The sequence below is a fragment of the Podarcis cretensis genome, assembly GCF_951804945.1.
Source record: "Podarcis cretensis genome assembly, chromosome: 12".
In the NCBI taxonomy this organism is placed as follows: domain Eukaryota; kingdom Metazoa; phylum Chordata; class Lepidosauria; order Squamata; family Lacertidae; genus Podarcis; species Podarcis cretensis.
The window spans coordinates 26,450,450-26,472,471 of NC_137181.1; the positions used below are offsets into that span (position 1 = coordinate 26,450,450).

The 22,022-nt window shown below is 44.7% G+C and overlaps 1 protein-coding gene across 1 annotated transcript in view; it reads left to right on the top strand.

Annotated features, from left to right (window-relative positions):
* Positions 1-2,100: 2,100 nt before the first annotated feature.
* Positions 2,101-22,022, top strand: part of ZNF804B (zinc finger protein 804B) — a 312,662-nt gene continuing 292,740 nt past the window's right edge. Inside the window, exons 1-2 of the mRNA XM_079948269.1 lie at positions 2,101-2,200; positions 5,408-5,576. The gene's annotated coding sequence lies outside the window, so the exon portion shown is untranslated. The remainder of the gene's footprint in view (positions 2,201-5,407; positions 5,577-22,022) is intronic.

The window sequence follows — 22,022 nt, forward strand, 5'->3', positions numbered from 1 at the left end:
TGTGGTGAGATTAAAAAGCCTGAATGCCTTCAGCCGAAATTCTATTCCATTTGGAATGGTTTTACTTGATTTATAGTTGTAACAGTTTTATCTCTTTTGATAATTGTATATTAGGGAAATGAGACTGTTTTCGCTCATGAGGCACATGGTGGGAGTGGGCAGGGCCAGCCTTCCCATTAGGCAGTTGCCTCAGGCAGCCAATTCTGGGAAATGACAGCAAGATGTAGGAGAGCAGAACTGTCTGGACCACATGGCCTGTCCTGCACGCATATTAAGCCAGTCTGCTGCCCTCATCACCGCTACAGAAGTAAGATTCAGCTGCCACTTGGATCAGCTTCTGCACATGGAATGGAGGTGCTATAATAATAATAATAATAGTAATAGTAATAGTAATAGTAATAGTAATAGTAATAATAATAATAATAATAATAATAATAATTATTATTATTATTATTATTATTATTATTATTATTTATACCCCGCCCATCTGGCTGGGCCTCCCCAGCCACTCTGGGCGGCTTCCATAGAAACCAAAAATACAGTAAAATCACACGTTAAAAACTTCCCTGAACAGGGCTGCCTTAAGATGTCTTCTGAATGTCAGGTAGTTGTTTATCGCTTTGACATCTGCTGGAAGGGTGTTCCACCGGGCGGGCGCCACTACCGAGAAGGCCCTCTGCCTGGTTCCCTGTAGCTTTGCTTCTCGCAATGAGGGAACTGCCAGAAGGCCCTCGGCGCTGGACCTCAGCGTCCGGGCAGAATGATGGGGGTGGAGATGCTCCTTCAGGTATACTGGACCGAGGCCGTTTAGGGCTTTAAAGGTCAGCACCAACACTTTGAATTGTGCTCGGAAACATACTGGGAGCCAATGTAGGTCTTTCAAGACCGGTGTTATATGGTCTCGGCGGCCGCCCCTAGTCACCAGTCTAGCTGCCGCATTCTGGATTAGTTGTAGTTTCCGAGTCACCTTCAAAGGTAGCCCCACGTAGAGTGCATTGCTCTTTAGCAGGCAGCAAAATGGAAGTGCAACAGTCCTGTTCCCTATGGACTGTTCTGTACCCCACACAGAAGGAATTCCCTAGTGATACCCAGTGCTACACTGGGGTCCATTTATAGGAGATTATAAGACATGTATTGAGCATTTATATTTATGGTGTGTTGTGGCTCAGTGACAGAACACCTGCCAAAGATCTCAAGTTCAGCCCCTGACATTGCCAGGCAAGCCTTGGAATGATTCCTGCCTGAAACCCCCAAGAGCTGCTGCCTGTCAGTGTAGACAGTGCTGAGGTAGATGGACCCATGATCTGAATCAAAACAAGGCAATGTCCTTGACAGCCACTGTGTGAAGCTGGTGGGTTAATATCTCACATCTCACTTTTTCCACAAGTGATTCTGGGAATCAATCCTGCATGTTTCTAATGGGCAGACATAGCATTGCATATTTTTATACAGATAATAAAATACGATAGCACAAACTACCAATATGTAAACAAAAAAACAAAACAAAAAAAAACAAAAAAAGAGAGATAAACTTCAGCTAAGCATGCCGTAAAAGGGACCAACAAAATATGCAACGCTGTGTATCTCAGAGTTTACTTGCAGTATCCAAAGTCAGAGGCTGTTACCATATTAATCCTTGTTTATAGAATGAAGAAATTCCAGAACATTTTGGCTCTGACCCTTTGTTAACTATCTTGGTTCACTGATATATTGCTATGGAACTAGTCCTCTTCAGGCATCATTAAACTGAAAGTTTGTTTGAGGCGAAGGGTCATGAAACCATCTTCTCCACTCTTGACAGGTCCGAAGGGGTCTTGTAATCTTGTTTGGCTTCGGATTATGGGTGTGTGTGTTTTTGTCAACACATGCAAGCAGACCCTCTTACAAGGCTTCTTCAGACCTTGCTACTAAATGCTGCTACGAGGTTAGGGGGAACCATGTGTAGGGCTAGCATGCAAGAACTCACTGAAGAGGGTGACTGTGAGTGCCATAGGACAACAACAATAGTGCCATTGTGATTTGTGCCTGTCATTTGCCCCTCGGACATGCAAGCCAAGGATGGGCAGCTTGTGACTCTCCAGGTCCTGTTAGATCCTGCATCTCCCATCAGCCCCAGACAACATGGCCAATGGTGGAAGAAGACAGGAGCTATATAGACCAGCAACACCTGGAAGTTCAGATTCCTCACCTCATTATAACAGTTAGCATTTGGTATTAATATTTAGTTAGTAATGCTCTCTGCTCTCTGTTTGTCACTGACAGGACGCCCCAAGGCATTTGGATCCCTGAGGCAAAAGACAAAATGGCGCCGCACTTTCATTCCACACACACAAGTGGACTAGACTGGAAGTTCACTCTGACTCCAGTGCTGATGATGGGATTGTGTCTTCCACCATGCCTAAGGGCCACTTTAAGGAGCACAAAACTGGCTGCATGGCAAACACAAATCTGTCTTCCAATTTGTGGTGTTGGGGAGATGTGTGCAGAAGAAATGGCAGGGCAATACTGTTGCCTCTCTGCTCCCCCACCAGCCAACTGAGATGGCCAACCTGTTCTGTGTTTTTATTTATTTAAAATTGTCTAGTCCACCTTTTGAGGAAAAATTCCTCCACAAAGTGCCTTATAGATATGATAAAACACCTCCCGTGTGTGTTGCTGTGTAATGGTGGAGCCAGGGCAGATCTCTGGACTCTTGTAGACAGCCAGCAGTTTGTTTGCGTGTTCATTTAGTTCTGACCCCATCCTTGCCCTCCAGTTTTCCAAATAGAAGTCTAATGAAATCTGTTTCTGCTGCTGAATAGTTATTGGGGAATTTAATGTGTGCTATAATTTGTCAAGAAATTAGTTTTGACAGAGAAGTTCATTGGCAGTTCAGCTCCCAGCCATTTTAGAGGGCAAAATCGTCATGGTTATGGCTGCAAGAACTGTATTCTGGTTTTGTAGTGCCTTATTTTTGCAGCTGTGGTATATATTTACTTTACCGTTAGAGCTTAACCATTACATAAATACAGTAAAATAGTCTAGGGAGCTAAAGATGTGCTGTTTATGTCCATCTTTCTTGGCTTCTCTAAATTGTGGGCTCGTATTTTTATATTTCCCGTAACTGGTTCTTTCCTGGAAACAGCTGGTAATGAGCCGAAAGCTCACCAGAAGAATGACCAAAAAAGAGGAAAAAATGATCTGGAAAACATGGCAAACAGAAAGCAGCTTTTCTAAGAAATATTAGAATATAAATTAAACCCAGATAAAATTAATTGGTGATTTTTAAAAATAAAGTAAAATAAGGATAAGAAACTGTTAAGTTTGGGTCCAGATTCAGACATTTTGGATCTGTTTGGCCGAAGTTATTTGGGACTGTGGTTTTGAGGGATACATTGACCTCTGTAAATAAAGACAGAAAGCCCCCAGAGAAAAAATAATCATAGAACTATACATAGGGTTGTGGCTAATTAAGTTTCAACCCATAATGTGCCATTGTTGCTCCAACCAAAGCTACATTGAGGGCATATTCAGATGTCAAAAAGTGCTGCTTGAGGTTAGACAATAGAAACATGGAAAGATAACGTGACCATGTTTCTGAAGCCTATGATGCAAAACACCAGATATTGGGTCTTCTGATTGGTCAGGGAGCACTTCCTGTTATTACCAAGCATTAAACTGACTAATCATGTTTCCTGAAAGAAGCATAATATGTCACAACTGACCCCACCACTGTCTCAATTTTAACCTGAGAGAAAATAAATGTTTATTTTCTTGTTGGAACATAAGCATAGCCTTTTGCTTGATGAGACTAAAGATCATCTGGTACAGCAACGTGTTCCTCTCAGTGACCACTTTTATGCCTCCAGGAAGGCCACAGGCCAGCATGAACAGCCCTCCTCTGCTGTCTCTCTCCCACCCAGCAACTTTTACCCAAGGGTATATTACTTTTTGGCAGTACATGCCATAAATTGGTAAATTAAACAAAACCTATTCCAAATCTAGGGACGTGGGTGGCGCTGTGAGTTAAACCACAGAGCCTAGGACTTGCTGATCAGAAGGTTGGCGGTTCGAATCCCCGTGATGGGGTGAGCTCCTGTTGCTCGGTCCCTGCTCCTGCCAACCTAGCAGTTCGAAAGCACGTCAAAGTGCAAGTAGATAAATAGGTACCGCTCCGGCGGGAAGGTAAACGGCATTTCCGTGCGCTGCTCTGGTTCGCCAGAAGCAGCTTAGTCATGCTGGCCACATGACCCGGAAGCTGTATGCCGGCTCCCTCGGCCAATAAAGCGAGATGAGTGCCGCAACCCCAGAGTCGGTCACGACTGGACCTAATGGTCAGGGGTCCCTTGACCTTTTTATTCCAAATCTACTGCTAAGTAATTGTGCTTGATGGCCCCAAGTTCCGGTATTATGTGAAAGGGAGAGGGGAAATTGTGTCCCTTTCTACATCTCATGCATAATTTTATAGACCTCTGTCATTCGTGTCTCTGCAGAAAGCAAGCTTGCTCCATCTTCCATGGGACAGCCCTTCAGATATTTGAAGATGGCTATCCACCTAGCAGTTCGAAAGCACTCTTAAGTGCAAGTAGATAAATAGGGACCGCTTTATAGTGGGAAGGTGAACAGTGTTTTCGTGTGCTGCACTGGTGCTGGCTCGCCAGCTGCAGCTTCGTCACGCTGGCCACGTGACCCGGAAGTGTCTTCGGATGGCGCCGGCTCACGGCCTCTAGAGCGAGATGAGCACGCAACCCCAGAGTCGGACACGACTGGCCCGTACAGGCAGGGGTACCTTTACCTTATCCTATCATTTCTCGGTCTTCTCAAACATACCTAACTCCCATGACCGTTCCTCATAAGGCTTGGATTCTAAAATGTAGCTGATGGTAACATTCTTTAGTAACTCACTGTTGGAGGGAGACCTTTTGGTTCCATTGTGTGCTGGTGGTTCAGCTGATTCCAGAACCTATGTGCAAATTCCACTTATTTACAGCCGGAGCAAGAGAAACATATCGGGTGTTGTAGGCAATGTTAATAATTCACCAGTGTTTGTGCGTCAGCTGTAAAATTTCAGTTTGGTAGATCACAAGATTGCACATGTGGCAGAAATATTTGTCACGATCCCAGCCTTAAATAATCGAGAAAATATTCTGCAATGAAACTGTTACGCTTGCCAAATAAAAGTCTGTAGTGTTTTATCTCCGTTGGCATCGCAGGAGAAAAGCGTAAAGTGTGCACCACTGAGTCCTCCATCATTGGCAAAGATGTATGGATCTCTCACTAAGACCTACACCTACTTAGTCCAATAGATTAACCACTGCATCACAATACTTTACCAGAAGCAGAGGTTTAATAACAATTGTTTTTCATTTTGATTGGATTATAGCGATTTTAGTGAATTCAGTTAAAATGCACACTTTATTTTGCACAGGCACCTATATTTCTTTCTGGTGGTATTCTGCATGTTCAACACCTTTCCTGTACTGCAACTGGCTGCTGAGACCCTGTTTGAAGCAAGTGGAACAAATGAAGCAAGACCTAAATACCGTACTTCTCCTACACCCTTCCTTGAAACTTTCCATCCTCTTCTGTTTGCGCAGGTATTATGCTGATACTTCCTTATTCTGCTTTTAGCACACAGATCTTGTCCACACCAGAGTAAACCATGTATTTGCTACTTGCATACCCATTTGATTTGCATAACCCACACGATGTTACCCTCAAACAACACAGGTTCCAACGCTTCCCCCCTGTAATTTTGGGTTTACTTGATAACGGGGATAATGCAATTAACGGGGGGAAATCAAGCTGCAAACCACTCCCCTTGGGGTCACAGTCAATTTGCTTTAGTGCTTCAGAGTGGGTGGATCAGCCTTCACATTCTGCTGCTCCACTTTCTATGCCCATTACTTCCGTGTTGCTTTCATTTCTTTCCCAGCTAACATGCCCATCTCTCTCTCCCCCTCATCTTTGATCCCTCAGATTACCACAAAACCAGAAAATTGTGCAGGCGTTAAAATTTTCTACACCAGATATTGCACAGCAATCTGAAAAGTGTGTGCTTTTCATTTATGTTCTGGTGGTGCTCTAAAATATTTCCAGTGTAGATGATGCACTTTGCATGTGCTTCAAAGGTTTAGTGTGCAGGCAACCTGATGGTGGCTCTCTATGGACTCAGGCAGAGATCTCCCCCATCGCTTGCTACCTGATACTTGTGAGTGGCGTTGCTGTTGTTTGAACTCGGGACCTTTTTCATGTAAAGCTCCTATTCTACGACTGAGCTAAGGTCCTTTGCCCTTCAACCAGACGAGTGACACATGGCATAAAAGATTAATCTACTCTTTTTAACTAAAAATAGAAGCACCTCATGCAACTCAGGCTCAAGACTTCCACAGCGCCGTGCACCCCAGTTGCAGCAAGATAAGGCAGCTTTTTGCAGCACTAGGAAACTATTACTCTGCTTAGATTAATTTTGAAATTATATTTCAGAAGTCAAAGCTTCCCGTGAAACTGACATTCTTCTAAACAGTTCAGGTCTCTTAATCAGTGTCATAATGGCAGACAGCTGGTCTTCCATGTCGCTATCCTCTGCCAAAACAGCTTTGTGTTTCGTTTCGTTTAGCACAAACTCCTCAGTGTTTTGTTTTGGGGGAAGGATGAAGACACTGATCTGTTTGCTCAGACAGAAAACTGAAGAACTGTAAAATGCACATTTCTGAGGAGGAAACGCCTGCAAAGCATCAAGCATGGGGAGATTTTGCTTCATTAATGAAGCAGATGAACAAAAAACCATGCCAGAATAATCGATTCAAGAAAGAATTGAATTAAGTTACATCCACACCATATATTTAAGATTTAAAGCACAGGTGACACATGTGGCTTCTTTCCCTCAGCTCCCTTAACAAACTTCAGTTCCCACAATTCTTCGGGAAGCTATGTGGTCTAAATGTGCTTTCACTATATGGTGTGGGTGTAAACTTAGTGACAAATTCTGTCGTCAGTAAGTAGAGCGAGACATCTGACAATACTAGGTTCATTTTGCTTCCTTGCTGTGGGCTGGCTTAAACTGTCTTAAGCCCTTAAGCAATATTTACCTTTGGGATTGACCCTTTGTGAATACTCATGTACAGGCTGTTCTTTGGCTGTGGACAACTGAGGAGTGTGTCATGCAGAAAAAGGAATGCTTTACAAAACAGCCTTTATATCCTTAAGAAACATCATGATGGATGTTACTTTGGCAAGCACAACAAAATTCAGCTGCACATTTTCCTTAAGCACTGAACAAGGGAAAGGCCCAGAGGGTTGTGCAGACAGCAATGAATTTATGGAACTCTTCAAGCCACCTTATCTTTGAAGCATACTGTGTCCTCTCATAATGAGGTCTGATTGTGCAGAAGGATAATTGCTGTAACTAATGCCTGGTTCCCCCCCCCCCATATCCATTAGTAGGTTAGAGCCCATTCACCCTAGAGCTTCCTTTGTGACAAAAGTGACCCAAGGGATTAATTATATTTTATGGTGTGGTTTCTTCATAGGAACATAGGAAGGTCCATTGTGGTGTAGTTGTTGGATTGTTGGACTAGGACCTGGGAGACCAGGGTTCAAATCCCTGGTCAGCCATGAAACTCACTTGGGCCAGTTGCAGTCTCTCAGCCTAACCTATCTCACAGAGCTATTGCAAAGATTATATGGGGAGAAAAAGAACCATGCATGCCACATTGAGCTGCTTGGAGGAAAGCGGGTATAGAAGTGCAATAAAACGAATGGATAGATGGATGAATGAATGAATGAATGAATGGATGAAGCTGCTTTCTACCAGGTCAGACTAAATGCCAGTCTAGTTTCTGGAGGAATGGTGACCCTCCAGAAGTTGCAGAACTTCAACTCTCATAGTTCTTGGCCATTGGCTCTGTAGCCTGAAGCTGTTTCAGGGTTGGAGGTCAACAACATCTGGAGGGCCAGAGGTTCCTCATCCCTTCTGTACTCCTGGTTGTGACTCTCCACCACAGGATCTCAGTAGATAAAGGTCCTCCTCATATTTATTTGATTAGTTTAAGTGGAGATGGCAGGAGTTGAAGCTGGGATCCATTGCCTGCAAAGTGCATGTTCTCTTGCTGAGCTGCACTCTCTCTCCAGCTTGTCCATGTCTGCAAGGAGCTTTAATTTCTGTAAGGACATGTAAGGTGCCAGCGAGCTTGAACTGGGGACACTGGATTTTGGATGTTTTAGACTTTGTGCTATCAGGACAGCTCTCAAGCTGTGGGAGCTCTTGGCTGTGTGGCATTGCTCTTCAGTGCCACACAGACATTAATCAGAAGGGCATATTGTGGTGGAGCTTCCAGTTATGAATACAGCTTCATCATTAGGAACATGCATGGTACACACAGGCAGTCATCATGCAGTTAGTTACATGCTATGAAGGCACAGCAAACTGTTGTGCAAGAAAAGAAATCTTCCTGGAGAAAAAGCCATAAATTAGAAGTTCGCAAGAGTATTGACAGTTCAAGATAAGGGGGAGGGGAAAACAAGGCTACAAATCTATCAAGAACTGCAGAGGTCTTCCTATCCAGTCCTATCTTGACTTTTCCATAAGGCTGAGCCAAGGATCATTAAATATAATGGAGTTTCCTCTCCACCATCAAGACAAGGGATTGTGGGCTACCAATCCCTCTGTACTGCATAGTTCCAGTTGCACTCATCACTGTCTTCAAGAAGTAAAAAAGAAAGAAAGAAAAAGAGAGGAGGATGAGATGGTGGAGACATCGGTATAGTGCAAATGTGTCTGCAGGAAGGCCAGCTTGGTTCCGCCAGTACATTTACACTGCACTGACCTCCCCACCACCTCACCTCCCCTTGTCCCTCTGGTATGCAATAACCACCCACCTGGCAGGAAGCTAATAGCTGCTGAGCTACTTCTGGGTCTGTAACTGGTCAGTTGGTTAGTTTCTTGCTTGATCACCTCCCCACAGGTTAACTGGGATACAAAGGCAAGGTAATGGATTCCTTTTTATTCCTTCCTTTTTGCAAAAGTCACACATTCTGTGCGGTAACACCCCAGTCATGCCCAATCCTTGTAACAAGACAAAATAAAAAGATTCCTTCCAGTAGCACCTTAAAGACCAACTAGGTTAGTACTTGGTATGAGCTTTCGTGTGCATGCACACTTCTTCAGATAAGGTGAGACAGAAACACACACAGAGAGAGAACATTTGCAAGTGTTTTTGCATTACAAGGATGTTGTGGTTACCACCAGTGTCATGCTGGGTGCCTGACACTTGGGCTGTTTGCTATTGCACTGCCATCCGCCCCACTCATCTGCTGTCAACATTTGGGGATTCAACTTATGCAATATTTTTATGCTTGTGTACAAAATCCACAGCATGTTGCATCAGAGGTGAATTAACCACAGCTTTCACTTCTGAAATGCATAAAAGCAAGTGAGGCAGCTCTTTCTCAGCTGCTGCTCTTGGGCATGTCACAAAGGTAGGGGTGGGGAGTTGTGACTTACACATCTGCTTCCTTCATATTTGAAACAATAGGTGGATATTTCATACCTGGGTACCTTTACCTGCCTATTAAATATCATGCACCAAAGTGGCTCTGGGCTTCTCCACCATATCTTTCAAAAAGAAGAAATGATTATCAAAGGAAGGAAAAAACACAGTGACAACTGGGAAGCCCTTAGCAAATTCAAAGTAACTGTTTACAGTCATACCTTGTGTTGTGTTAGGTTCATGTTGTGTCTTTTCATCTTGTGAATGTGGCAAACCAAGAAGTGTATACTTCCGGGTTTCGTCGCACGCGCAGAAGCATCCCCCACACTTTGTGCATGCGCAGAAGCGCTCAATTGCACCACGCACATGCACAGAAGAGGCGCTCTAGTTGCGGACTTTTCAGGGTGCGAATGGCACCCTGAAACGGATCGTGTCCGCAACTAGAGGTACCACCGTATATGATTAATGTCTAAATGTGGGGCAGCCAGTGATAGGAGGCAGAGGAAGGCACACATCCTTCCTCTGGGAGATACCCATTTCCCTCAGCTCAGCTTTGCAGGAGGATGCACTTTTGCTGCCTTCATCCTTACACTTTAAAATAGTGATGTAGCACTTTTGTGTGCTAAGGAAGTAACACATTTTCGGTGAGCTGATCTTATCTGCTGAAAAATCACTGCCCCACCCTTGCCTTTTCCGCGTCTGTTGGCAAGAAGGAGGGCCAACCCAATACATTCTACTGCCTGAGGCTAAGGAAAATATGGCACCCATCTCATTATTCCTCATACAGAAACTGGGCTGGCAGCTAAATTCCTCTGCCACCCACAGTACTGTTAATGGGATGGTGTCCTCTCTGCTACCTGAGAGCAGCAGGCTAGTTGTGGGGGTGGAGGACAGGCTATAGGGCACTCACTACCTTAACAGAAGAGTCCATCCAAGGGGCTCAGGAGGAATAGTGAGAGGAATGCCAATGCTGCCTGATTCCGCCTAATGGTAGGGCTGGCCCCAGTGCCATGGTAGATAGCATTTTTTACTTAGCAATGCAATGTGTTGGTGATCCAAAGAGAGGTACAACCATGAACTACTCTTCTCATGGACACCTTCTATGGCAATATACTGATTTAACAAAGCAGTCACTAATACTCGGGTGACCAGGCATTATGCTTACAGTTAAGGAGAACGTGTGAGTGAGGAGTGGGGCTGAGCTGCCCCTCCCTCTGGGATCCATAGAAACTGTACAGCCATCTGAAGGAAGGTTTCCATGGGATCTGAGCAATCTGGGTTGGAATGATCAGGTGGAAGCCTGTACACATGAAAGCCTCCTGCCTTCAGAGAAGTTTGCACAGTGCAGATTTATGTCCCCATTTCCATGCACTCTTTAACTGTAACGATAGTCCCAAAGAAGGTGTGTGATGGACAAAATACTGGGGTTCAAAACTTTGCTGCCTTTCTGTGTTCATCACCTCCTTGCTCTGTGAGGCATTATGGCTAAGGGTAGACAAATCTGTCAGTTTCAGTTTCTCTTATTTTCTCATTTTCCCAATTTTAAGTACAAGTATCCACATTCAATCTGTGATTTTTTAAAACATTCACCAGCATTTTAGTGTACATGTTTCTCCTACTATATATAGTTTCATATGCAATTTTGCCTAATATATGCATTTGCAAGCTATTTTCCCCAATATAATGCAATATTCTATGTTATTTTCACTTATCATCATCATCATCATCATCATCATCCCACCTTTTCCTCCAATGAGCTCAAGGTGGTACATGCTTCTTCCCTTCCTCAGTTAATTCCCACAACAACTCTGTGGGGGTAGGTTAGGCTGAGAGGAAGCAACTGGCCCAAGATCACCCAGTGAGTTTCATGGTCAAGTGGGGATTTGAATCCTAGTCTCCCAGGTCCTAGTCTGACACTCCAACCACTGCACCACACTGGCTCTCAGTGAAGACATTTCTTGATTGGAGAAGTGAATTGCAAAATGAAGAGAAGCGTGAATTTCAAACTATAGCTGTGCTTTGGTTTGTGTTTTGTTTCAGGAGGTATGAATTAGGCAGGGCTGAACTAAAATGTGAAGTGAACGAATTTTTCTGATGGTTTCACGGCTTTCCTAAAATGAGAACTGGAAGGAGGAGGAGCACAACCTCCACATCCATCTGAAAACATTTTATCGTTCCGTCTTTCTAACTGGTGCATGTTCCGGTTCTTTCATCTTGCACCTATAGCTTCTCATTTTCTTTGTAAAACTATCTAAGGAAAGAAAACATGCAGTAATTGGAAGTACAGCAGATGGCTGGGATGGTAATGTCAGGGATGAATGAATCAGTCTGTTTCTTCTCCATGCCTGTTCCACACATGTTCATCCATACTTCCCATTTCTGCAGTTATCTGGGTTTCTTTTACAAAACCTGCATAAAAAATGCATTAAAACAATATTTTTAACATATTTTCTCTCACATTTCTAATAATAATAATAATAATAATAATAATAATAATAATAATAATAATTTATTATTTATATCCCGCCCATCTGGCTGGGCCTTCCCAGCCACTCTGGGCGGCTTCCATAAAAACCAAAAATACAGTAAAATCACACGTTAAAAACTTCCCTGAACAGGGCTGCCTTAAGATGTCTTCTGAATGTCAGGTAGTTGTTTATCGCTTTGACATCTGCTGGAAGGGCATTCCACAGGGTGGGCGCCACTACCGAGAAGGCCCTCTGCCTGGTTCCCTGTAGCTTTGCTTCTCGCAATGAGGGAACCGCCAGAAGGCCCTCGGCGCTGGACCTCAGCGTCCGGGCAGAATGATGGGGGTGGAGATGCTCCTTCAGGTATACTGGACCGAGGCCGTTTAGGGCTTTAAAGGTCAGCACCAACACTTTGAATTGTGCTCGGAAACATACTGGGAGCCAATGTAGGTCTTTCAAGACCGGTGTTATATGGTCTCGGCGGCCACTCCCAGTCACCAGTCTAGCTGCTGCATTCTGGATTAGTTGTAGTTTCCGAGTCACCTTCAAAGGTAGCCCCACGTAGAGTGCATTGCAGTAGTCCAAGCGGGAGATAACCAGAGCATGCACCACTCTGGCGAGACAGTCCGCAGGCAGATAGGGTCTCAGCCTACGTACCAGATGGAGCTGGTAAACAGCTGCCCTGGACACAGAGTTGACCTGTGCCTCCATGGACAGCTGTGAGTCCAAAATGACTCCCAGGCTGCGCACCTGGTCCTTCAGGGGCACAGTTACCCCATTCAGGACCAGGGAATCCTCCACACCCGCCTGCCTCCTGTCCCCCAGAAACAGTACTTCTGTCTTGTCAGGATTCAACCTCAATCTGTTAGCCGCCATCCATCCTCCAACCGCCTCCAGACACTCACACAGGACCTTCACTGCCCTCACTGGTTCTGATTTAAAAGAGAGGTAGAGCTGGGTATCATCTGCATACTGATGAACACCCAGCCCAAACCTCCTGATGATCTCTCCCAGCGGCTGCATGTAGATGTTGAAAAGCATGGGGGAGAGGACAGAACCCTGAGGCACCCCACAAATGAGAGCCCAGGGGTCTGAACACTCATCCCCCACCACCACTTTCTGAACACGGCCCAGGAGGAAGGAGCGGAACCACTGTAGGACAGTGCCCCCAGCTCCCAGCCCCTCAAGACGGTCCAGAAGGATGTTATGGTCGATGGTATCAAACGCCGCTGAGAGATCCAGCAGAACTAGGAAACAGCTCTCACCTTTGTCCCTAGCCCGCCGGAGATCATCAACCAGTGCGACCAAGGCAGTTTCAGTCCCATGATGAGGCCTGAATCCCGACTGGAAGGGATCCAAATGGTCCGCTTCTTCCAGGCGTGCCTGGAGTTGTTCGGCAACCGCTCGCTCTATCACCTTGCCCAAGAATGGAAGATTTGAGACTGGGCGATAGTTGGCCATTGTGGCCGCATCTAAAGATGGTTTTTTAAGAAGCGGTTTAATAACTGCCTCTTTCAGCGGGTCTGGGAAGGCTCCCTCACGGAGGGAAGCATTCACCACCCCACGAAGCCCATCGCCCAGTCCTTCCCGGCTAGCTTTTATAAGCCAGGATGGGCAAGGATCCAGGAGACAGGTGGTTGGTTTCACTCGTCCAAGCAGCCTGTCCACATCCTCGGAGGTAACAGATTGGAATTGATCCCACTCAACTTGACTAGACAGAACTCTAGCACTCTCCCGCCCTGGCCCTGCTCCCACGGTGGAGTCTACTTCTTCCCGAATCTGAGCGATTTTATCTGCAAAAAACTTTGCAAAATCATTGCAGGAGAACATGTGGCCCGTACTGGGCCCTGATGTTACAGGTGGTTCCGCTAAATTGTGAACCACCTGAAAAAGTCTCCTGCTGCTGTTTTCTGCAGATGCAATAGAGGCAGTGAAGAAATTCTTCTTCGACGTCGCTATCGCCACTTGGTAGGCTCGACGTTGAGCTCTAACCTGTGTCCGATCAGATTTGGAATGAGTTATCCGCCACCGGCGCTCTAGCCGTCTCAAAGATTGTTTCATTGCCCTCAGATCCGTGGAAAACCACGGGGCTCTCCGGGCTCCATGCAATCGGAGAGGGCGCTTCGGAGCCAAACAGTCAATAGCCCTGGTTAACTCCGCATTCCAGCGGGCCACCAGGGAATCAGCTGAAAGGCCATCAACATGGGATAAAGCATCCCCTACCACTCTCTGGAAACCATTTGGATCCATTAAGTGGCGGGGGCGGACCATCCAAATTGGTCCCACCTCCCTGCAGAGGGGATGGGTCGCAGAGAAGTCCAGTTGCACCAGGAAGTGATCTGACCATGGCACTTCTTTTGTTTCACTTTTACTTAGTGTCAGATCACCCACATCCATAGAGGTAAACACCAGGTCCAAGGCATGTCCGCGGCTATGGGTTGGGCCAGACTTATTCAGGGACAGCTCCATGGAGGCCATGCTTTCCACGAAGTCCTGAGCTGCCCCTTGTAAGGTCGTGTCGGCATGGATGTTAAAATCCCCTAGGACGACCAAGCTAGGTGTCTCCAGGAGAACATCCGCCACGACCTGAAGCAGCTCGGGCAGGGAATCCTTGGTGCAGCGGGGAGGTCGGTACACCAAAAGGAATCCTGTACTGCCCCTATTGCCCAACTTCCAGAACATGCACTCAGAAAACTGGGTCTTCCCAATAGGACGCCTGGTGCAAACTAATGACTTTCTAAAAATCACTGCAACCCCCCCTCCCCGCCCACATGACCTGGGTTGCTGTGCGTAAGAGAAACCTGGTGGACAAGCAGCGGCAAGGACAGGCCCATCTGCTTCATCCAACCAAGTCTCTGTTACACATGCCAGGTCAAGTCCTCCATCCATGATCAAGTCATGGATGGCAGTGGTCTTATGAATCATTGACCTGGCATTGCACAGCAGCACCTTCAGGTCATGTGGGTATCCCTTGCTGATTCTAGTATCCATCCGGTCAGGACCAGACCCGGAGGCAGGAATAGTCCTCAGACAACGACTAAACCTGCCTCCTCTGTAATGACATGGTCTGGTCTTAGTATTTTCTCTCACATTTTTTTAGCCAAGAACTGCATTGTCATGTCTAGGAAGTGGTTCATAACTGAACACTGCAATTCTAGCCCAGTTTACCTAGGGATAAATGGGGATTACATCTGAGTAGACATGGTTAGGATTGCAACCTGTTATAGATCTGTTAGTCCGGGAGGTGTGGATCAGGCCAGTTCATACTGAAATTCACAAATATCAAATTCCTGTCTTAGGATTGGCCGGTGTCGTGCTCTGCAAACTACAACTGCCACTATCCCCAAACATTCACTATCCTAAGTAGTAGTTAGCATGGACAAAAACAGCAGCAGACTTCAAATCTGACTGCTACTTCTTTTTCTTTCCTCTCTCTCTCTCTCTCTCTCTCTCTCTCTCTCTCTCTCTCTCTCTCTGTTCTAGGATTATATTGGTCCTTGAGAATGTGCTCACTTAAATCTCCTTCTGCCTGGTATAGTATAAATTCAGGTCCTCTTTGTTGGACAACCTCTAGATGGCATTATGGTACTATAAAGCAGTCGAAAAGGAGAGTGTATTTAGGAAATCATTAAATTTTTACCAAGGGTATAATGTGTTCAAAGGGCTACTATCCAGACCTTTCTTGGGCTATCACAGAATATCAATTCCCAGTGTGTACGGAGTGGTCCTAGTGTTAACACTGATGTACATATTTTAGAAAGTATGAGAAAATTATTGAACATTAATAATTGAACCTCAAGTAACCGTGCTTTAAAATATTAATAGAGATTTCATTCATTTTTAAATACCAAAAAAGCATAGTACTTATTTTCCTATCAGTGGGGTTTTTTAATATATAAAAAAGAATAGAATATTTATAGCAGTCATATTTTGACTACTATAGCAGTCATCTTTGAGTTATAAGAGTGCAAAGTGAAGGTATCAAAATAGAAGAAATCTCTCTTTTTTTTTATTTGCTTTGGTAAGCTGTGGTGACCTTTTCGTATTTTAAACTTTACATATGGGTTTGAAAGAAAGAAATATGTCACAGTCTCCCACATATGCCCTGCTGGTTATGCATATGCCAAAAACACTTGTGGTTGAAACGCTCTCATGTCTCAGCATCCACGGTTCCTGCCTACTGAGACCATTGCAGCAACTGTACACATGGCTTTCTCCTCAGTTTTTAAAAGATCAGGTCCCAAAGGCAAGAGAAATATAAAACTCAACCGAATCTTGGAGTGATTCCAGATGGGGAGCTAATTTGGAAACAGGTCACTGGCAACAGTTTCTGTATCCCCCCCCCCATCCTATTTCTCCTGAATTGAATTCTGGGCCAGGGATACACTCTGGGATTTTGATGCAAACAACACCCAGCTAGAACCACCCTTGGCATCTCTGCTTGGTATCCTTGTTGTGTTCAGCTTTGCATGCATATACTTTTGGTCCATGGCAGGGCTGGCCCAACCATGAGACTAAGTGAGGCAGCTGCTTCATGCAGCAGATGTTAGTGTACATGAAGTAGCAGTGAGGTTTTGGAAACACACGTGCCACATGGTCTACCCTGTGCCACCTAAACTAGGCTCTTACCCTGAAACACAATTATAACAACTTTTGTTTGTAAGTAAGGAAGAGATCTTTATTTAGGCTCAACCTAAGGTCAAGAAGTCAAGGAACATGAGCAAGGCAAGAGGTTCATAACCCCACAGAAGCTATGCTGATGTCGTGAGAACTGACATGCCCCTCCCACCAAGCTTTTAAATGTAAGGTGATGGGACTCTCTTGCCCTATGAATCTGCTGTATGCACACACGCTTCATCTGGGCAAGATCTCACAAAGATGGCACCTGGTTTTTGGTTGCAAGACTGTGTCCTGCCCCTCTGCCTCCAGCTCCAGTGTTTCCTCCTCCTCCTGTTCAACCCCATCCTCTGGCTGGTAGAAGTCCTCCTGCCTCCCTGATGAGGCTCTCTGCTCTGCTGGAGGGACTGTAAGACCTGCTTCTCCTTCCCTGCTTCTAGGCGTTAGAGTCACAAGTGGAGGAACTCTTCCCTACAACCCTGGGTGCCTGCCTTCCAGCCCCCTACCTCCTGGGTCTTCTGGGGTTACCAAAGTATGCCAGACCCTGATGGAGCCAAGGGCCCATGACAGCTGCCCTCAGGTGCAGTGGAGGATGGCTAAGATTCAGCTACCTGCCAGGTTGGCTACAGGATATGGAGGAAGTGGGCGCCATTTTGTCTTCCACCTGTGGTAGCAAAATGGCTTGCACCAGTCCTGAATCTAAAGCAGATGATGAAAGTCATAAGTACAGTGCAACTCATTTGTTACAGTAGCCCAGAGGTAGGCAGTGTGGTGCTCTCCAAATATTTCTGGGACCACAACAGCTATCATGCACAGCCAGCATGGTCAATGATGAGGGATGAAAGGAGTTGTAGTTCAGCAACATCTGGAGGGTACCCTCTTGCCCAATACGTGATGTTGACTGAAGCAGAGGCCCAACACATCCCTACTGCTGGTTGGGCCAACACTTTAAAACATCCTGCTGTGTTGTTCATACACAAATTCCTGCTTTCATTTGTTCCTGCCTGTTCCTGCTCTTGATGGTGCCTGACACAGTCAGTAGGTCACTTCGCCCCACTGCATGGCAGAGACTGACCTTGACAGTAGCTAATCCAGGCTGATAAAGATCAAACCAGAACAATATCCCAAGCCATACAGCAAGGAAAATGATTGTTCGAAGGAGGAGGAGAAACTGGGGTAAGAGTATTGGGAGGGCAGTCCTTTTTGACCCACAAGAATCGGGCCATTTCCAGAAAATAAGGCTAGTCAGAGAGAGGGGCAGCTTGAATTGCAACCTCTTTGCTATGGGTCCTCAATGCTATGCAGTTTCTTGGCCTTTGCTCTACATCTGCTTCCTCAGAAGAGCTCAGGATAATGCAGCTGTCTGCTTCAAAAGGCAAAATTGCTTAACAGAAGGCCACACCTCTGGCATAGCAAACTTCTTGACCTCTGCATTCTGGCAGAGCAGCTGCAAAAGATGTTTCTGGGAAGATGGTGCAAACTTACTGTAAACTAATTTATAGTGCAATCCATTGCATGTGTAGTCCCAAGCAAGTCCCACTAAGTTCAATGGTTTAGCAATGCAATCCTTTATATACTTAACTGGGACTGAGCCCCATTGAAAACAACATAGAAGGATTGCACTGTTACAGGTTCACTGCTACCATAGTCACACGTACCCCACTGAACTTAATGGGACTTACTCCTGAGTAAGTATGCATAAGGTTAAAGGCCAACTGCTATTTGGACCTGTTTCTAGCACTAACAGGTGTAAAGTAGGGAACAAAGGGGTTTTAATCTATAGAATGTTTCATGTATAGGCACATTCTTCTCAAGAAATAAGTCTGCAAGACTAATCAAAACAATTTTAATACGTGTCACATGATTGATCACAAGGTAACATTTTGCTGCAAGGATATCCCACTGGGTTATTTGTCAAAAATGTAAATGCACTCCAAACAGAATTTCCTGCCTGGCTCCGTGTACACCCTCATTCATTATTGGTGTTCATGTACAAGATAAGCATATGAATTATGAGAAGGGGTGGAAGCAGATAATATTCCTCAAAGAAAATCTCCACCCCACCCTGCCAAATCAAATCCAACTGTGGTTTGAAAGAAAACCCACACACCGTAAAATGGAGATGCAATGGATATATTTTCAGAAGTCTTGAGAAGCCAGTCACTGAACAATGCACTATTTTTTTAATTGTTGTTTGCTACCTAATAAAATATGCTAACCGAAGTTTACCAAAGGAGCCTCAGGAGATATCATAATTATGATGATCATGCTAGTTGTACACTGCTTTTTATCTTCATTATTAGCTAATTAATTCTTCCAGCATCCTGTGAGGGAGGAAGCATAAACTTATTAGCTCCATTTTTTAGACACTGGAAAACAGAAACAGAAAGGTATGAGAGAAGTTGCTGTAGGCAAACAAAGGAGATTTTGTATGTCGGAAGGAGGAGAAATTAGTTGGTTATGGTTATTTTCTGTCCCTCATCCATCTGTACACCCTAATATAATTACCTCATTATATAACCCCTGCTACCGCATTATCAGTGTGGTTTGTCAAATGGCAGAATGCCTATGATGAGGTACAAGGAATCACCCATTGGCACAATCCCGAACCTGAGTGACATCGACTTGATTAAGCTCCAGTGGAGAAGCATCTGTCAGCACAGTTGCATGTGCAAAGTCATCTGTATTGTGCTGGCATCACAGAGAGAACATTGTTGAGGGTAAGGAGGTCTTTGCTTTCTCTGCTCCACTTTTGAGAAGGGTGTTGCATTGGTTTAGAGTTTGTGCTGATGGGTTGGAGGAAGAATAATTTGAGGAGCACATTGCTGAAAACATCAGGAAACGAGTTCCAAGCATAGGGCTAAAGGAGGAAAAGGAGACTGCCGAGAAGATAGATTAGTTCTTTGAACCTTTTATTCGCAGTGGGTCCCTGCTCCTGAGCTGACATTTTCAGGAAGGAAGTCTGAGGAACTGAAGCAAGGAGTGGTGGCAAGAGAAAAGCTCTAAGGTTGCCTTGTTAACGAAAAGCTAAGAAAACATTGGGTGCAGATGGTATCCATCCAACCAGGGGTGCCAGCTTGAATAAAATATTGTGGGGACCCAGGTAAGCCCCGCCCTGCCTAATCAATCACATGATGCAGTGCACACACACACACCATTTGAATGGGAATGCCCATCAACATTGTGGGGGCCGAAGCCCCCAGAGCCCCTAGGAGTTGGCTCCTATGCATCCAACAGTTCTTAAAGAACTCAAATGTGAAGTTACTGTTCTTGCAACAACAAAATGTACCTTGTCCCTAAAATTAGCCTCTGCATCTGAGGACTGGAAAATGGCCAAGGTGAAATCAATTTTTACAAAGGGATCCATGGGAGATCTGTGAAACAAATGGCCCATTTGCTTAATGTCTGTGGGAAATTAAAGATAGAATTATCACACATATAGGACAACAGGTATTGGTGAATAAGATCCAGCATGGTTTTTGCACAGGTAAATCCTGTCCGTTTCATATTTTAGAGTTCTTTGAGAGTGTCAGTAAAGTGATTCAGGAGACACTGTGTAGTTAGACTTTCAAGGAGCTTTTGATAAGCCTCCAGAGTAAGCTTCCTAGCTTAGCAATCTATTTTCTTATGAATCAGCAACTGGTGACAGAAAAGGGAGCAGAGAGCAGGAGCAAATGGACATTTTTCGCAGTGGAGGATTGTAAGAAGTAGAGTCTTCCAAAGATCAGTATTGGGATCTGTGCTTTTAAACTTGCTCCTAAATGACTTTTGTCTTAGAGCTGAGCAAAATAAAGAGATGGCCAAGTTTGCTGATGATGCCAAATTGTTCAGGTCACTATGAACAAAAAGGGATCACAAAGGGCTTCAAAAGGATTTCTCCAAGCTGGGTGGATGGTCATTAAAATGCAAAATGAGGTTCGATGTAGGTATTATCCCTAGATTCACAGCTTTCATTTTTTTAAAAAAGCAAGTCTCTAGCACTTTTAGAACCTGACACATTTTTTACTTATTTCATAAAATGTATACACTGCTTGGGGCACGGGTGGCTCTGTGGGTTAAACCACAGAGCTAGGACTTGTGGTTTGAATCCCTGCGATGGGGTGAGCTCCTGTTGCTTGGTCCCTGCTCCTGCCAACCTAGCAGTTTGAAAGCACGTCAAAGTGCAAGTAGATAAATAGGTACCACTCCAGCGGGAAGGTAAACGGCATTTCCGTGCGCTGCTCTGGTTCGCCAGAAGCGGCTTAGTCATGCTGGCCACATGACCTGGAAGCTGTACGCCGGCTCCCTCGGCCTATAAAGCGAGATGAGCGCCGCAACCCCAGAGTCAGCCACAACTGGACCTAATGGTCAGGGGTCCCTTTTCCTTTACCTATACACTGCTTGATTGTAAAAAAAGAAGCTCAAAGTCATTTCTAAAAGATGAAAGAGTAAAATCAAGAAGAAGAAAAATCACAACTATTCTTTTCAAACTTACAAAAGCTAAAATACTAAAACAGGTTAAAATCACCTCAACTTTCTAAGCATCTTGGTAGGCTTGTCTAAGCAAGAATGTTTTTGGCAAGTGCCAGAAAGAACACAGTGCTTGATCTCAATAGTCAGGGAGTTCCAAAGTGTAGATGCTGCCAAATTTCTTATAAATACAGAACGGGTATTGTTCTGTATCTGTAGTAGTGCCAGTTCTTCTGATCAAAGTTGTTGAGTGGGCATATGAAGCACAAATCACATGCTTCTGAATACTAGTTGTTGGAAACTGCAGGAGGGGAGAGTCCTACTTGCGTATATTTTGCATAGGCATCTAGTTGGTCCCTGTGAAAAGAGAATGCTAGACTAGATGGACCACTGGCCTGATGCAGAAGGTTGTTCTTACATCCCAGTAACCTGATGCTTGTTATATATGGATGGATGGATGGATGGATGGATGTTAGGAGGATTTGCCCCTTCCATACAAATCCCTGTTTCCAACATTCTGAGAACATAATAAATTAAATCAAAATGGTAAATTTGTAAGAGTCAGGTAGAGGGAATAATAGGATGCAATTGGGGTGTATGTCAAAAACCTGATATAAAAGAGAGAGATTTTTTTAAAAGAAGAATGAATAAAAACCCACAGGACTGATGAATAGCTCCACCATTGGAGATGGGCTGTATTTCACCCAGTGCTTTGAACTAACCAGCCAATCCTTGGCTGGTTGTTTCCAGGAAGTCTGTGCTTTTTGAATACAGCTTCTAATTTTTACGATGGCAATCCAACTGCACCTCTTTTGTTCCTGCGGCTTTGATTGTCGACAGGGTCTTTGAGAGACTGACATAAGGGAAATGCAGGGGGTAGCCTAATTGTACATTTTGGATAAGTACGAGGAGAAATGCTCTGACTCTAGTTTCTGTCCTGCTGAGGGCAAATTTATTGTGCACGCCTATATTTTTTGAAATTGCTCTTTTTGTATCATCAAGGAAAAGTGGAGAAGAA